The following is an 18928-nucleotide window of genomic DNA, read 5'->3' as shown; positions in this document are numbered from 1 at the left end:
AAGTGTTCATTGTATAACCCTGAGCAATTCACTTAACCCTTGTGGAGGCTCAGTCTCCTATTTATCAAATGAACTTAAAAATACCTTCTTCCCAAGATTATTGAGATGATAAAACCATGCAGGTAGAAAGCCATAGGTACCATGACACTTAAATCAAAAGTGAAATATTGTCTTTTTTTTTAATCTTAAGAAACCAGACAGAAAGTACTACTCTCTAGTTTCCAAGAGAGGCAGATAAAGTGCATAAAATTACTTTAATAGTAGTAATTAACCAGGGAAAAGAAAATATATTTCACTTCCTCAATCCTATCCTTGCAATAATCCTATAAAGTAAGTAGTCCACCAATTGATTGACTTAGAAGAGTAAAAATTTGAATCCATTCAGGAAATTTCAGAAGGTGTAATTTTTTTGCATCTATTCTGTGGTGTATGCCTTATGCTGTAAAAACTTTGGAAGATTACCAGGCTCTAATGTATGGGGAATGAACCAGAGGGCGGATCTGTGTCATTTTTGTGTCACTCTTTTAAAAGATTGACTATAGATTTAGAGAGACAGATATGGACATCAAGATTTTGTTTTCACAAGATCTTGCTTCTTCTAAAATCTTATAATAATATGATTAAAAATTTCATCAAAATATTATCTTAAAACTACTGTTTAACTCTGTCACCTTTAAAGAACTTGCTTGGAAGTCTAAGCTATACTTCTATTTGTTATGTTTTACAAATTTCTTTCTTTCTTTACATTTGTTATATTTGAGGAATAAAAATAAAATCCTAAGCCCCTAGACTAACTGAACGGACACGCTCTTGGCCAAGGGGACCCCAGAGTAAACTTGAAAACTAAGTTTTTGGCCATGACAGGATAGGAAGTGGAACACATTCCTCCCCCATCACTAACTACGATTGGACTTTCTGCCCTACGGCGGAACAGAAACCAGTCATTTCAAAAGACTCCACCAATGACATCAACCATCACCTGATGTTTTCCCTCCCTTTTGTGGTTTGGAACAAAAAAAGAATACTGATGATGGAGCGTTTCTGGCTAGTCTATGGAGAATGTGCAGTAAAGGCTTTCATGTCCTCTGCTTCATATTGGGCTGAAAACTGCCACCTCAGATTGTATTAATGCTGTCATTTTTTGAACACGGATACCATGGAGAGGCATGAAACTCCATTGTGCATGCGCACATTTCTCCTTTCATAAATATTCATGGTTCCCTCTATAGCTTATTGAATATGTATATTCAGCTACCCTGCTCAACATACATTTCTGTTTCCTTTGCCCCTCCCTCAAAATGTCTGTTTCCAGCTTCTGACCAGAGGCTATGCTTTTCAGAGGTCAGAATGGCCACCCTGGAGGCTGCAACCCTTTATGTGAAATGAAGCTCTCCTTTCCAAATGTACAAACCTGTCATTCTTCAGTTGACACCTTCATTCATTCAAGAAAAGTATTAAGCATATTCTTTATACCAAGCACAAAGTGAAATGCCAGGAATGTAATGGGGAGCAAAACTTGTATAATAACATAGGCCCCTAAACACAGAAGGGAATTGTGAGAGAACAAGTATGCGGGGTCGGGGGTGAAAGCAAGACCCACTGCAGGGCCAGCAGTGGAGGTTAAACAGAGAACAGTGTGAGCTACCATTCCTTCCTTTTAGAAACAGAAAGAAAAAAAGTGTTGCCAAAATAAGCTGTTGTACAATTCCCAGTTGTCTACTAATTTCCAGGTATGCCATCCTGCTGATAACATGATATGTTTCTGAGAGGAAAAGACTGATTTTATCCTCCTTAGAGCTCTGCCTATGTATGGAGCTAAATAAATATCTATTAAATTGGTAATTTGTTTTATGTTTTAAATTAAGATTTAGTTTATTTTATAAAATTGATTATTGGAAATATGGGGAAGTTTTTTCCTCTCAAAAGGTAATCTTGAACTATGAACTTTACTCTTATTCTTCAGGGCCATTTTGCCATAGTTAGGCCAGTACCTAGCATTTAGTAGACTAAAATGGGTGCTTGCTGGATCATTAACCAAATTAAATTCAGAGCAGTAAACTCTTTCTGTAAGAATCCAAGGCTGCACTACCAGTCTGATCATAACACTCTAATGCTGGGTGCTCAGTATGTGAAGTGAGTAATGAGATTAAAGACAGGGACAAGTTAGGAAAGAACTAAANCTCAAGATGGGATCCTTATCACCAGGCAGGCAGTGGGTGACCCAGTCCCCAAACTCCACTTTACCACCTGCTTTCTCAGACCATTCCCACTACCAATTGTGTCATTGTGGTTCTTCTTAAAAAGAGATGCCAAGATGTCATTAAAATGCAAGAGAAAGCCAGGCATGGTGGTGCACCTGTAGTTGCACTTGAGCCCAGGAGTTCAAAGCCAACCTGGGTAACAGCAAGACCTCACCTCTAAAAAGAAAAAGAAAAGAAAAAAAATTAAAGAGGAAAAAATGAAAAAAAAAAAAAAAAAAAAAAAAAAAAAAAAAAAAAAAAAAAAAAAAAAGAAAACTGCAGCCTCAAACTTGGGTAAACAGAAAATTTCACAATACACTATTTTTCTTAGTTAAATAAAAATGCAGAGCTCACATGTGACTTCTTAGGAGGAAAATTTACTCTGAGTCATTCATCATTGGAACTCTTCTTTCTTCTTTACACAGGGTGTTGGGAAGTTCCCAGATGGGAGGGGCCAATTAGCTTCCTTCTCTCTGCCCTCCTGCCTCTCCTTTCCCCTCACCTCATGTATCCCAGGGCCCTGCACACCCAATCATTCTTTCCATACTTCCCCTTGGCGATAACCAATATGACATAACAAAAACTTTCTCAAATGCTAGGTCAGGAGATTTGCCTTAAGCAATTTCTGCCAAGGAACACAGCATCTTCTCTATATGGGTAGGGGAAAGTATAAAAAACAGAGCACACACAAACTTATCTCTCCTCTCTTCTTCCCCCTCCCCTTATCTGCCCTTTCTTCCCCTCTCCTTCCTTTCCTGCTGCCCCCTCTTCTTTCCCTCCTCTGGCCATCTCTCCTCTTTCTCCAATGCCCTCCTCTTGCCTTCCCTTCCTCTCTTTCTCTCTCTCCTTTTCTTTTTTCCCTTTTTCTCTCTTCCCTCCACTGCACTCTCATTTCCTCCCCCATTCTCTCCTTTCTTCTCCCTCTCCCTCACTTTTACAACTGGGAAGGCAAAGCAAATTAATATGCTAATAAATCACTAGGCTATATTTAGACAATCTACTTTTTTCCTTCCCGTGAGGTATATAGTCTGGTTATTAGAAAAATTTCTCAGTAATGGGCAGGGACTTTCCTACCCTCTATATGTTGTATTTTCAGTTTTTCAGAGGAAAATGCAAGGGCTCATTATAAGCAAATGACATTTTGCCAGTTGGTGATTAAAATTTATTTAGACTCTAAAATTCCTATAACCCATTCCCTTTTTCCTAGAGCAGAACTTTTCCCTCACTGTTAAACTCACAAAGGTATAGAAGGCAATCTAAATCGTGTGCTGTAGCAGGGGAACTTTAGTAGTTTTCTGTTATATGTGTTTGAAGGTCAATTTGCTCAATTGTCTGATTGTTTACATGAGGAATTTCTGAGGTTCCTGTAAAACATGAAAAACCCAAAGTGAGTTGAGTCATATTGACATCACTGACCGCATAACAACATCATTGATGTCACGATGACTCTGTAAAATGGGAACAGGTATTACAAAATCTCCATCTAAAGACAAAGCTTTCATATACCAGGGTTTTTTTTCTATAGTACAAGGTACAATGTACATGCCCTCTTTTACCATAACAACTCACAACAGAATTTTTTTTTCTTAATATTAAAAATGACTGTCAACAGGGGTAGTATAAAGCTGATGTTTGGAGATATCACTTCAAGATCCTCTTCTGGGATTTGTCCTTTCTTCCTATGTTTGTCTGGCGAAGTGTTTTCTAGTGTCACTAATAAATGCTGTAAAAGTTCTCATTTTGGAAGTGTCCAGTATCCGTCCACCATTTTGCCAGTCGTTTGAAACTTCTCATAGCTTATAGTATGACAGACACCAAAATATAGCAAATTCCTAATTGTCTTAACCCCACATTGCAGGCAGGGGAAAAGAGTTCACTAGACTAGGATCTGAAGAATGGTGCAGTATGTCCCCAAAAACCAAAGAAAAGTGCTACTAAGGGGTTCTGAATCTAGACAAGGAAGATGCAGAGTATTAGATAAGAGGAAGAACTAGCAAGAAACAGAAAAGGACAAACGCATTTGAAATTTTAACTTGTATTCATGTAAGAAAACAGTATCCTCTATAGAAATATTTTATAATTTAGAGGAAAATATAATGAGTTAGCAAAAGGCAAATTTTCAAAATCAACCAAATAAGAGAAATACTTGAAGAAAACAATTCCTTTAGAAAGATTAAAAATGCGTTTAAAGAGTTATTATATAAAAGGAAACATCCCCATTGCCAGGAAGTACAGGAAAAAAAATAGAAGGCACACATTACGTTTGAAAAGTTTTGCATATGAATTCTAGTACAGCATTAAAGATTAGGAGAGTCTCATGTTATTCAAACTATTCCAGATCATACAAAAAGATGAGCTTTCCTATTCATTTTCTGAAGTTATGCTAATTTCAGTTCCAAAACTTGATAAGAATAGGAGTGTAAACTGCAAAATACTATTTCAATTTAAAAAAAAAAGTTGATAAGGAATTGTATCACATGTATTTTCATCAGAGCTAATTATTATTATTTATTTCAGATAAACAGGTTTTATTTTCACCTTGAAAGATTCTAGTTTTTTTTTTTTTTTTTTTTTTTTGAGACAGAGTCTCGCTCAGTTACCCAGGCTGGAGTGCAGTGGCGCAATCTCACTGCAAGCTCCGCCTCCCAAGTTCACGCCATTCTCTCTCCTCAGCCTCCTGAGCAACTGGGACTACAAGCGCCCACCGCCATGCCTGGCTAATTTTGTTTTTGCATTTTTAGTAGAGATGGGGTTTTACCGTGTTAGCCAGGATGGCCTCGATCTCCTGACCTTGTGATCAGCCCGCCTTGGCCTCCCAAACTGGAAAGATTCTATACTTAAATTGTTTTGTAAAAGATTATACAAAGTTTAAATAATCCTGCAAACATACAAAGTAAACAACCAAGTATATGTGCAATAACTTTGAGCAATATCACTCATAATTACATAACAGTAATAATTCTTTTTATTCAGGATATACTAATACTGTCTAAAATAAATTACAGCTTTTCCCTACTACATTGTTTTACCATATTTTGTTGTTTTACATGGTGTTTAACTGTATTTTCCTTTTTCAGCTTATTGCTAATTAAAAAATGTTTATTCTTTTATATAGATTTTATTCTATTCCATTGTGCAATTTTAGGTTCATAGCAAAACTGGGAAGAAAGTACAGTGAGATCTCTGTATCCCCTTACCCTCAACTTATTTATTTCTTTTTTCTATTTTCTTTTTGGGACAGGGACTCATTCTGCTGCCCAGGCTAGAATGTAGTGGTGTAATCATGGCTCACTGCAACCTCTACCTCTTGGGCTCAAGTGATCCTCCCATCTGAACCTCCCCAACTAGCTGGAATCACAGGTGCGCACCACCACTTCCAGGTAATTTTTGTATTGTTTGTAGAGACGGGTTTTCACCACGTTGCCCAGGCTAATTTCAAACTCCTAAACTCAAGCCATCTGCCCACCTTGGCCTCCCAGTGTCAGGATTACAGATATGAGACACTGCGTGGTCCCCTTAACTTATTTTTTAATATTTTTTTCCAATCAAGTTGCTTGTCTCTTCCACTTTTGTCCAATTTGTTTCTTATATTTTCTTTGTATTATTTCAATATTGATTCATTTTTAACTCTTTTTTATTCCTTTTATTTCTTTCCCTAGTTTATTTCATAACTCACCTTTATGCTTATTTCTACTTTACTGATGTCAGTATTAATTATTTTAAATTGTTTTCTGTTACACAGTTTTACCTTTTTCTTATATTATGCTATTTATTCTTTATTTTTACTCAACTTCTTGGTTTCTTGCATTCTGTTCTTTCACTTTATCTCATTGGTTTAATTTCATAATTCTAATTATTTCTTGGTTATTTTAACATTCATTATTAAGAAATTGTTATTGTTTTCAATTTTAAAATGGTCTTTATATGGTATATGAAAAACAATTCAATATGGATGGCCCCAAGGACAAAAAGTCTGTACGATGGAAAGCTAGCCTTGCAGTTTTCTATCAAATTTCCCAGGAACAGAAGTTTGCAACCTCCTCTTTGCCGAAACACACCACAGGCAGCAGGATCATTGACTCTCAGTAGTTATCAGCTGTGATGCAATAAAGCATTTCAAAACCTCTAGCTGAATGTTAAGACAAAGGAAACATAACTTTGGTTCATATTCCTGTTGCATTATTTGTAGTAGAACATTTTATATCCTGAGTAATATCAGTTATATTTGTTAGAAATATTTTCTTCCAACTTATAAATGTTATGCTAAGTTAAACTGTTTCTTCACTGTAACTGCAGGCTTCTCATTCTGCAAAGGCTGAAGGATCTCCCCCTGTATTCCTTTCATGGGCATCTCTAGCTACTTGGCCCCGTGGACACTTCAGGCTCTTCAGTGGCTTCAGAGATTCCTAGTTTGCAGGTTTGATGATCCTGCCTCATTCCTAAACTTCCTGAATAAAGACAAAAGACAAATGAGAAACTGGGAAAAAATACTGGAATATATAGTGTATACATCAGTTAATGTTCTTAATAGATAAAACTATTATTATTTATTTTCATTTTACTCAATAAAATATTCTCATTTGTTCATGTTATACTTTTTTCCATGAATTTAATTTTATCTTAATATAGGAAAATCTGTTTTGTTGATATTTTCTTGTACATTTTCTTTGATTTCCTCTTTTCAACATCTTTTGTGTCATTTTATTTAGTTTTTTTAAAGGCACATACATAAATAAATATCTACATACCACCTTACATTTATATAGATTCTGCCACTGTGTTTCAGCCTGTGCAACAGAACGAGACCCTGTCTCTATGAACAACAAAACAAAACAAAACAAACAAAAAATAATTCGTCTCATACAGGACCCCTGTATCTTTATTGCGCTTGAGAAATGGACCTTTGGACTCACTGCACTGACACAGGCTGAATGCAATAGTAGGTTAATGTTTTACTGACACCAACAAGTAGTTAAGCAGGATACTCTCGATTTTTCATTAATGTAATGAAAAGACATGAATATAGAGCAAAAAAATAATCAGCAAGAAGACATAGGCAGAAGAAATTGCTTTCTAATTTCCTCTTACCCATGACTTTTCACAAAAACATAGAATCATAAATTCTACTGGGTTTTTAACAGAAAACATGGAGTCTTCACTTTGACCAATGACTGTCTACTCCTTCCTTCTATAGCATTCCCCCTCCTGCTTCATGTCTCAGTCTAACTGGTTATTGATAGTGGCAGGAGACAGACAAATTCCTAGGCAGACAGTGTTGCGTTCCTGGTGAAACCCAGCCTTCAAATCAAAGACAATTTAAAGCCTGAACCCCGAGCTGCTGGTTCCAGATAGAGTCTATGACTGGAGTAAGAACTTCTATTCCTGTTTGCTCACTTTTTCCCTGATTGGTCCTTTCTGAATAATGCTTTTTTTTTTTTTTTTGAGACAACATCTCACTCTGTTGCCCAGGCTGGAGTTCAATGGTGTGGTCTTGGCTCACTGCATCCTCCACCTCCCGGGTTCAAGTGATTCTCCTGCCTCAGCCACCTGAAGAGCTGGGATTACAGGTGTGCCACCACACACCGATAATTTTGTATTTTTAGCCAAGACGTGGTTTCACCATGTTGGTCAGGCTGTTCTTGAACTCCTCAGCTCAGGTGATCCACCTGCCTTGGCCCCTCAAAGTGCTGGGATTACAGACATGATGAATAAAGCTTTTTATCCAATCAAATATTGCCTTTTCCAAGGCTACCTACAACCCATGCATCCTCATTCCAAACCTATAAAAACGCCAGACTCAGCCACACAGACAGCTACCTGCTTTCTGGCCCCTTCTCACACAGGGCCAAGAGAGGACCCATTTTGGGTCCTCTCTTGCTGTCAAGAGCTTTTCTGTTGTTCAATAAAATGATTCTCTGCCTTGCTCACTCTCCAGTGTCTGCATACCTCATTCTTCTTGGTTGCAGGACAAGAACCCAGAACCTGCTGAATAACGTGAGCAAAAAAAATTTGTAACATATTCCTGACCAGCTCACCAAGCTGCAGGGGGCAAGGATGACAGGGGCTGTGACCCTTCTGGGGGCCCAGACATTGGGACTCTCTGACCCAGAGTTGTAATGCACCACTATTCACTAAGCCACAGGCAGCAGGAATGAACGAGTTATAATACATCCCCACTCGCTGAGCTGCAAGCAGCGAGAAGGAGAAAGAGAGTTGTGGCATTCCCTGGTGTCTCAGACCTCGGGACTCCCCTAGCAGAAGCTGTGATACCCAGTTGGTGCTCTGCAGTTGCTTGCATTTCTGAGTTTTCCAGCACCACTGTGTTCCCTCTTGTCTGAAGGCCCACACCCAGCTGTGGAAGCCACTTTGGGCACACCTGGTCCCACTATGGGCTGTATGCAGAGCTGTGGTGATCATGGAATCTGGGAATGAGCCAACAACAGCCTGCCAGGCCAAGGGGGCAGAGCAAGCCCGAAAGGACTGAGCAAAGCTGGGGCAGAGTACCAGCCACTGAGGTTTTCAGCTGGCAAAGCAGCACCAAAAGAATCCCATGTCATCATCGTGTTACAATTTTCTTTGGACAGTTTCCTAACTTCATTCCCTGTCTCTATATTTCACCTTATAATCAAAACTCTATGCCATCCATAGATCAATTTTTCTAAAATGCAAATGAAATCATGTCTTAAGATGTTATGTAAAGACCTTTTATAAAATAAATTTTTTTCTATGATTATTTTTTACTGTAGAGATGGGGGTCTCACTATGTTGCCCAGGCTTAAAAGTCTGTCTTACTGATGTCTGAAAAGGGTGAAGTTTTAATATGACACACCGGGCCTGTGCCTAGTTCCAGAGTCTCATTTTGAGTGTCTCTTCCCCATGGATGCTATAGTTCAGCAAACTTAAAATTGAACTGCCCCAAACTCTCTCACTCACCTCTTTGTTTTTCCTTAAGTGCAGTTACTTCTTTTCTTTGCAATATTCTTTTTTGTTTCTCTTTCTTTCTTTCTTTTTTCCCATTCACCACCGATCAGAAGGCAGGAATATTTTCTTTCTTGATTGCCCTTTTTCGGAAATCAACTTGAGTTTCAATCCTAACTTTGTACTCCAGTCAGTTTGTTGTCTCTTTTAAAATGTTTCTGGCTGGGTGTGGTGGCTCATGCCTGTAATCTCAATGCTTTGGGAGGCTGAGGCAGGAAGATTGCTTGAGGCCAGGAGCTCAAGACGAGCCTGGGCAACCAAGTGAGGCCCCATCTCTGCAAGAAATTTTTAAAAATAAAATAAGATAGAGAGAAAACAAGATAGTTACCTCTGAAAGAGGTAACATGCTCTATAAATCAGAAGCATGACTGGAGGTGTGAGGTATCCTGAAGGTATGAGTGGATTTATCTGCCCGGTATGGCCCAATTCTCTTTGCTGTTATTAAAGCAGGAAATCAACATGACTCAAGTTTAGCACCAGGTGATGTAGGTTTTATGTGGCAAGATGACTAAGCTAAACCTGATCATCATGTATGAAGCCAATGGCTGCTGGTCTTTACTTCTGTATCAAACCTGCTGCAATGCTTTATAGTAATGGCTATGTACTTCCTGTACCCTGTCTCCTTCAGTGTTATGTCTCTTTCCAATACTCAGAGTGGAATGGAGTTTAGGAATTGCTAAATTTTTAAATTTTTTGAGACAGGGTCTCACTCTATTGCCCAGGCTAGAAGGCAGTAGCACCATCACAGCGCACCTGAGCCTTGACTTCCAAGTCCCAGGCTCAAGTGATCCTCCCTGCTCAGCCCTACAGGCATGTGCCACTGCACCTAGATAATTTCTCATTTTTTTTTTGTAGACTTCCTAATTTGCCCAGGCTGGTCTCAAACTGCTGAGATCAAGCAATCCTCCCACCTCAGCCTCCCAAAATATTGGGGCATGAGCCAATACACCTGACCAAGATATTCTTCACTGCACTCCATGGGACCATACCTCCTGCCCAGGGAGAACTCCTTGGCTCACAAAAGATAAGAGTGCACTCTCCATGCCTAGCTTCTTGTTTTATATTTATTTATTTGTGACAGGTTCAGGGTTTGCTGCCCAGGCTAGAGTGCAGTGGTGCAGTCATGGCTCGGTGGCTTACTGCAGCCTGGACCTGCCAGTCTCAAGCAATCTCCCACCTCAGCCTCCTGAGAAGCTGAGACTATAGGCGCGTGCCACTGCATCTGTTTAATTTTTGTGTTTTTATTTTGTAGAGATGGGAGTCTCCCTATGTTGCCCAGGCTAGTCTCAAACTCCTGGGCTCAAACATTCCACCTGCCTTGGCCTCCCGAAGTGCTGGGATTACAGATGTGAGCCACCGTGTCTGGCCCTACAGCTGGACTTTGCAGGTCTGAAACTTCATTTTATTCAAGAGCTATTCTTAATATAATAGTTTGTGGTTTAAGATTATGGCTATTAACCTTTATTAAAGACAGAATTTTCTTCTGTTTTCTAAAAAGTCTTTTTTTTTTTTTTTTTTTTAATATTCTCTTGGCTTTAAAGAGAAGAGCAGTGTAAAAATGGCTAGCCTGCCCCTTTAACTGCAAGTTCCCCTTAAATCTTACTTTCGCTTCCACTGTTTCTGAAACTCCTCTCTGACAAAGGTCTAATGACTTCCTAATTGACAAATCAAAAACTGCCTTCTCTGCTGACAGCCTCTACACTGAAAGCTCTGGTTCCTATCACTTCTTTTACAGTGCAAATATCAGTTAATTTCTATTCTCATTCTCCTTTGTCTCCTCTCTTCTCTTTCAATCTCACTCTACACTCTTCTCCTTGGGTTACTAAGGAGAAACATATCCCTTTATTTTTGTACTTGTAGCAGTTTTTGTAGTGCTCTTAATAACCCTTAGCACAGGCTACGTTCTCACTTTACCTGTACACAAGATTACCGCTGTCGTTTGTTTGTATGTATCGCTCCAAAATTCATATGATGGAACTTAACCCCCTAGGTGGTGGTATTCAGAGGTGGGGTGCCTTGGAGGTCATTAGGCTATGAGAATTCTGCCCTCATGGAAAAGAAAAATGCCCTTTTAAAAAATGCATCATAGAGCTGCCTCTCTGCTCCCATGCCTTTTACCATATGAGGAAGCTAGACTGCATTATCTCTGAGGAATGAGCCTTTTCTTTTCTATTCTCCTTCTACCATGTGAGGACACAGCTTTACCTCCTTCTCCAGAGGATGCAACAATAAGGCACCATCTTGGAAGCAGAAAGCAGCCCTCACCAGACACCAAATCTGCCAGCGCCTTTGATCTTGGATTTCCCAGACTCCAGAACTGTGAGAAATACGTTTTTATTTTTTTATAAATTAGCCAGTCTAAGGTGTTTTGTTACAGCAACACAAACGGACCAAGACAATTACCTTTTTTACCAGAATATTTGTTACTTAAGCATGAAGTTTTATCTTTTTTTACTGCCTTTTACATAGGAGGTAATCAAATGTTTCCTGAATTCAGGTTATTAAATTATTATAATGAATTAGATATATTGCCACTGTGTTGTCTCTTTTCACCAAAATCTACTAATAAATAGTTATGTTAAGAAATTAAATATATTGCCAGGCATGGTGGCTCACACTGTAATCCCAGCACTTTGGGAAGCTGAGGTGGGCAGATCACAAGGTCAGAAGTTCAAGACCAGCCTGGCCAAGAGACCAGCCTGGCCAATATGGTGAAACCCCTTCTCTACTAAAAATACAAAAATTAGCTAGGCGTGGTGGCGGGTGCCTATAATCCTAACTACTTGGGAGGCTGAAGCAGGAGATTGCTTGAACCCGGGAGGCAGAGGTTGCAGTGAGCCAAGATTGCGCCATTGCACTCCAGCCTGGGTGATGGAGTGGGACTCTGGCTCAAAATAAATAAATAAATAAATAAATAAATAAATAAATAATATTAAAGTGTCACAAATTAAAATCAACACCAAAAATAAAAGCATTATGACCATGGACTAGAAAATTTAAAAACAATAAAACCAAAAAATCAAGAACAATATGCGTGAGTATCAGTTTACCATCTAGATCTAGCATGAGTTTAGCTTGGGCTCTTAGCATGAGTAGGCATAAATTAAGTAGACAAAGAGAAAGTTATTCCACACAAACAATATTTTAACAGGTTAAGTTTAAAATCCTTTAATACGCAAGGACTTATTTTGGTTTCAAATAGAAAAGCATGATGAAATATGATGTTTTTTAGTCATTGGTCAGAAAATTTATTTTAGTCTAATTTTCACTAACAAAATTTTACAAGTAAAACATGACAGAGGTATGCAATTTTAATTAAAAATTTTAAAAATCCACCAGAATAAAAGAAACTTTTTTTCAAAGACGCCATCACATTAAAGAAACCGCCACATTAGGCCAGGTGCAGTGGCTCACGCCAGTAATCCCAGCACTTTGGGAGGCCAAGGTGGTCAGATCACTTGAGGCCAGGAGTTCGAGACTAGCCTGGCCAACATGGTGAAACCCTGTCTCTACTAAAAATACAAAAATTACCCGAGTGTGGTAGTGTGTGCCTGTAATTCTAGCTACTCAGAGGGCTGAGGCACAAGAATCACTTGAACCCGGGCGGCGGGGTTGCAGTGAGCAAGGAATGTACCACAGGACTCCAGGCTGGGTGATAGAGTGATTATTCTGTCTCAAAAAAAAAAAAAAAAAAAAAAAAAAAAAACAGCCATCACATTACAAAGAATGCCCCCCGGTATTACGAAACTCTAGCTGTAGAAGCATTACGAAGAGGAAATTCTTTACCAGCACTTCTTTCCTCATTGTCACATCCCACAGCCTACTCTCTCAACAATGAAATTGCTTCTGTGATGAGCAATCCCAGGTATGGTAGGAGAAACATACACACACACATACCTGCAGAGAGTTATACACTGCATGTCCACAAAAAATACTGTGTTTACATTTCCAACTGGATATCACATGAAAAGCTTATTCTTCGCAACTCTGTCTCTTAGCTTAACTGTTGACCCAAAGTCTTTGTTTATCAAATGAATCCAACTTGTGTTGTATGAGATATCCCTATTGTGTCTATTACTCTTTCTTCTTGTCCTCTCGGTCTTGAATACAGTACAATTACAGTACAGAACAATAAAAGAGACACTTTCCTTTATGTTTGCGAGAATAGAGCCTATTGACATATGGCTTACAAAACAATTACGAGTACACTTACAGTGCTCATTGAATTAAGAGGGTTAGCTCGGTTTGGAAAACCCTAGCATATGTATAATTTCTAAATCTGTAATATCTAGTAATCCACTGGATAAATTAATTGAATTTATGATTAATGTAATAAAAGTCCATAGCTGATCTGAAATCTTCCAAGAAAAGTAATTATTTTAAATTTATATTTAGTCTATTAGATCTCCAGAGAACACGATTAGAATTGAGCCCTTCAAAATATTCTGAAATTACATCCTCATGGAATGGCAAGAGGTAATAATTGTTCTGCTTGGGGTAGTCAGAGAGGGTTCCAGAGCAGAGTATACACACATGAACCTAGTCCCTCTCATTTGCTTACTGTAGACATTGCTAATAGAGCTCACACTTCATTCTTTTCCTCTGTTCCTAGATATGGTCTTTCATTTCCTCAGCAGAATATTCCTGGCATGAACTTTAAGGAATGGAATGTTGTCTACCATTCCTTGGTAGAATGAGGTCTACCAACCTTGGCTGAGTGTACACAATCCTAGGAAAATGTGCATCTTGGACTAATCTGATTTAGTAAGTGAATATAAAATGCTCCCCAGGACACCTTGCTATAGTAAAGACTCCATCTAAGATTAGAGGATGAATTAATAGAACCAAGAATGGACATTGGAGTGGGAATTTACCAACTAGCAATCTACTTTAATGATTATTGACAGCTGGAAAGAATGTAGAAAAATAGGAATTCCACTTTGCACTCTGTTCCAGTACAGCCATAATAAATAGCTTTATGCAGTTTATTGACATGAAATAGGAACATACCCAATATCCCAGCAATTTTACTCCTGGGTATATATCTGTATTGTTTTTTCCCCACATCAGTTATTTAAAGTGTCTCACCAGACCTCCTTGAGGCTTTTAAGACTTTTTGTACCAACCTAATATCTAAAGAATACAGGCAAGCATTGGAAATCCAAGAAATGCCTACAGCATGAGCTCTTGGGGGTCTTATCTTTGAGCTCTAGGACTGAGCTGAGTCTCTGATTCAAAATTCCAGGATCTGTGCTAGGAATTTTGTCTTTGGAAGAGCTCCCCTCGAAAGCTCTCAGTACCTCTTTAAATAGTAAAATCAGGCTTATCCAATGGGTTAAGACAGTCATCAATAAAGAAGCTAACTTTGGGCTTGGCGTGGTAATGCATTCCTGTAATGCCAACACTTTGGGAGGCCAAGGCAGGCAGATTGCTTGAGTCCAGGAATTCAAGACAAGCCTGGGTAACACTGCAAAACCCCATCTCTACAAAAACTAAAAAAATTAGCTGGGCATTGTGGTACATGCCTGTAGTCTCAGCTAGTCCAGAGGTGGATGGATTGCTTGAGCTTGAGAGGTCGAGGTTGCAGTGAGCTGAGATCCTGCCCCTGCACTCCAGCCTGGGTGACTGAGTGAAAGGAAGCCAACTTTGGGTATCTAGAAAAGTTTCAAATCCTGAACAGAATATCATGAATTCCATTGCCCTTTCCTTAGCAAAGAGTCAAAAACCAGACTTCTAGGTACCTCCAGAGATACAGAGAGAGCTCTTCCAGTCTAGCTGGAAATCAGCTCTACCTGTACTAGATCCCATAGAAACACTTCTTCACTTACAAAGAGAAATGTGGGCTATTCTCCATATAAGCATGCTTTCCATGACAAGGATTAGAAATGTTAAATGTAAGAAAATGAATAGACACAATATGTGATATGCATATGATGGAATATTATAGAACAGTAGAAGGAATAATATCTATCTATATCGACAGAGATATCAAAAGTAAAATATTCAGTGAAAACCACAATCATGACATTTTCATGATACGTAGTATATAATGCAATTTTGATCATAAAACATCCAAGCATATACTATATATTATTCAAAAATCCCCATGGATATAAATAATGTCATGGACAGTGGTTTGGGAAGAATGCAGATTATGAAAGAAATAATCAGTGCTTATTCTAAGAGAGAATTGGATTAGGAATGGATCAAAGGAAAGAAAATAAGATATATGTGTGTATGTGTTTGTGAGAGGAAGAGAGAGAGATTGAGGGAAAGAGAGGAATTGGGAAGACTTCCACACAACATGATCCTCAAAACTGCAATAATAGACAATATAATAAAAGAAAAGCAAAATAATCGTAGCTGGAATTAAAAGGAGACATATTTCTGTGGATAAGAAGTAGAAAAACAACAACAAAGCAGTGAGTAGGTCTGAAGTTATGGGCCTAAAGGGCTCTGGATCTTGGTGAAAAGAAAAAAAGATACAAGTTTGGCTCCTGTAGGAGACAGAAATGCCTCTTACAAGTTGGGCTACTGAACTATGACTGTTACTTTTGAAAAACAGAGTTGAGTGGGTGGGCATGATTTGAGTAAGGCAATTAGAATTGGAGGAGAGAGAGAATATTAAAAATCACATGAAATTGTTTCTTAAGTCTACAAAGTAAAATTCCAAATTATATTAAGTAGCATAACACTTGGAAAGACATACACAATGATTAAGCACTCAGATGATAAATTTCTTCCACATCAAATTACAGTCAAAGGAATAAGTGTATCTTAGCTTATTTAGGAAGTAAAAAACAGAAAGATTGAAACAATAAAATATGAGTATAAAAGAAACATCAATTAAAATCTTGATAATAAAAATGTAGACATTAAAATATACATAGATATAACTTCAGGCTGAGCACAATTGGATAGAGAATTAGTAAAGACTAGGACTTTAGTTGCACTTCAATAAAGCATGTAGGCTGACCAAATAACATACTTACTTATTTATTATTTGATTTCTGGCATCCCCAATCTTTTTCCCCCTGAATGGAGCTCACAAAATGCCCTTTTTTGGTTGAGGGATCTCTGTCATCCATGATCCTCCATAGTGATACTTAGGCAATCTGTTCTAGTTGTTGTTTGGTTTTAATTCGATCCATTTCTCCTCTAATGGGTGTAGAATAATATGGTTTTGATTATTTGCATATCAATAGATAGCTTTATTTGCTCTGACAGATGAATGATTCAGGACTGGGTATACAGTCTTGAATTACAATCCTTTTTTCTCTCTCCCTTCTTTCTCTCTGTCTCTCTCTCTTGTTTTTTTTAAGTGAGAAGTCTTTTTAAAATTGGGGTACCTCCTTTCATTGGCATAAGAATGAAAGTTCTAGATTAATCATATCATTGCTTTATTTTCACAATGGATTTTTTTTTTTCTCAAACTCTTTTCAGACTAAACAAACTTATTTGTAAATAAGCCCTTGTGCGTTAAAACTGCTTCCCAACCCACAAGGTTACACTTACTGTTAACTTCTCTGGATACAATTTTATTTACTCATTTTATCCAACATACAAAATCTACTTTTGCCAGCAGTTAAAAAAAGAGAACCATGAGGTTCTCAAATGACTTTCCACCAAGTCACCAAAATCAAATTACCAATATCCAAACTTTTTGAAGCAATGACAATTTCTGTTTTCCAAAAAACATATTTATAGACTGAAATTCAAACTCTACATTACCACCAGTGTAATTATGCAATAGCATACAAAGCCTTAGGAAAGAGGATGTAATTCATTACAAAATATTTGTGATCAAGAAAATATTGCCTGCCTTTAAATAAATAGAAGGGGCAGAAAAATAAATATGCTTGAAGATGATCATTTTCACAAGTAAACAAAAAACACACATTTAAAAAACAAAGCAAAAATATACTTGAACTTCAAAATGACTCTGGCAGTGCTTGGCCAAATTTGTTATAAAGCAAGGTCATCTTAGACTTCTCCTCTTTCCCAGTGTTTAGTTAAGAAAATAGCAAAAGAGCCTTGTAGAGAAGGATTTCACCAAGCTGAATCCATGATAGGCATAGCCATTGGAAAAAGACTGCAGTAGTAAGTTTGGCCTATTATTGGCCTATTATTGCTAGCAAAACCATTCCACCAAATAACCTACTTTTTTTTTTTTTTTTTTTTTTTTTTTTTTTTTTTTTTTAAAGAGATAGGGTCTTACTCCGTCACTCAGGCTGGAGTGCAGTGGTGCAAATACAGCTCATTGCAGCTTCTACTTCCCGGGCTCAATCCATCCTCCTGCCTCAGGCTCCAGAGTAGCTGGGACTACAGGCATGCACCAACATGCCCAGCTAATTTTTGTGCTTTTTGTAGAGACAATGTTTTGCTATTTTGGCTAGGCTGATCTCAAACTTCTGAGCTCAGGCAGTCCACCTGCCTCAGCCTCCCAAAGTGCTGGGATTATGGGCATGAGTCACACCATGCTCAGCCCTAATTGCTTTTTTCTTTTTTCTTCCTGTTTGGACAAAGAAATTCTCAAAATACTAAATAATGCAGGTCAAAAAAAAATCTATCTAACTGCTACCAAAGAGCAATTCTAGTTCCAGAGGGACACTTGAAAGCCGAAGGGTAAAATATGATGTAATTTTTTTTAATGCAAGCCCAAGCCTACTTTCAGTCAATATGAATTACATTTATCTGGATCTCCACTTCTTTTTCAAATTCATTTTTACACCATGGAAGTATATCATTTGTCTGATTCTGTTACTCTAATTTCTCTCTCTCTTCCCTACTGGCTTTTATTGGTCTCTGGGGTCCCTAGAGATCTCCTTCAGTGCCAGCTCCAATTCTCTTTGCTCCAGACCAGGTTTGGATGTCTCCCCAGTTTCCATTTTCTCTGGACCCTACTGAAATTCCAACACACAACTACAGCAGGAGGTAAACAATGCAGCAAAAATAACACATTCAAGTTACGGTCTTTAAATAGAGGATTTATCTTAGAGGATTCTTTGTAGAAAGCAGATCAGCAAAGTTCTATGACTATGGTTAAAAAAATCCTGAGTTAAAAAGGTAGTCTGTCAAAACAGGCTGCTGTCTATCTTAGAAATTACACAATAATTATGTCAAAAGCTGTAATGCAGAGAAAAGTACCCTTCCTTCCTTCCTGTTTGGATGAACGGAGGCAAGATGGCGCACTTCCGGGTTCTTCATCCCCCCAACTTTTCCCGCGCGCGAAAATCCAGCCAGCGACCGGGGAAGGTGCAGACCAACTAGGCATGCGCCAGGTGATGTCAATCTGAAGAGACCAAGATTTACCTGGTCACACCTGCGAAACGCCCCCGGACACGCCCGTGCCCCGCCTATTGCCCTCCCACTCCTAGAAAAGCCGCTCCGGAGGCACGCCACGCCACGCGCGGCCTTCCTCAATCCTCCACTCCTGTCGGGATGTCAGGACTGTGGGAACTCCGTCGGAGAGCTGTACGGGTGACTCTGGGGGCCCCTTTTGTCGGGGGGCTAACAGACCTCTCCCTACCCACCTTCTTCCCTTGAAGCTAGGTGACCAAAATAAACTTGCAGTTTTGCTCCTACCCTTGCCTAGTCGCTGGTTCTTTTGTACCCGCTCTGGTGGTCTTAGAAAAACAAAACCCTTCCTTCTTTCCTTCCTTCTTTCCTTCCTTCCTTCCTTCCTTCCTTCCTTCCTTCCTTCCTTCCTT

This window comes from Rhinopithecus bieti, unplaced genomic scaffold (assembly GCF_001698545.2).
Source record: "Rhinopithecus bieti isolate Rb0 unplaced genomic scaffold, ASM169854v2 scaffold_17743, whole genome shotgun sequence".
In the NCBI taxonomy this organism is placed as follows: Eukaryota; Metazoa; Chordata; class Mammalia; order Primates; family Cercopithecidae; genus Rhinopithecus; species Rhinopithecus bieti.
This window is presented reverse-complemented; position numbering follows the sequence as displayed.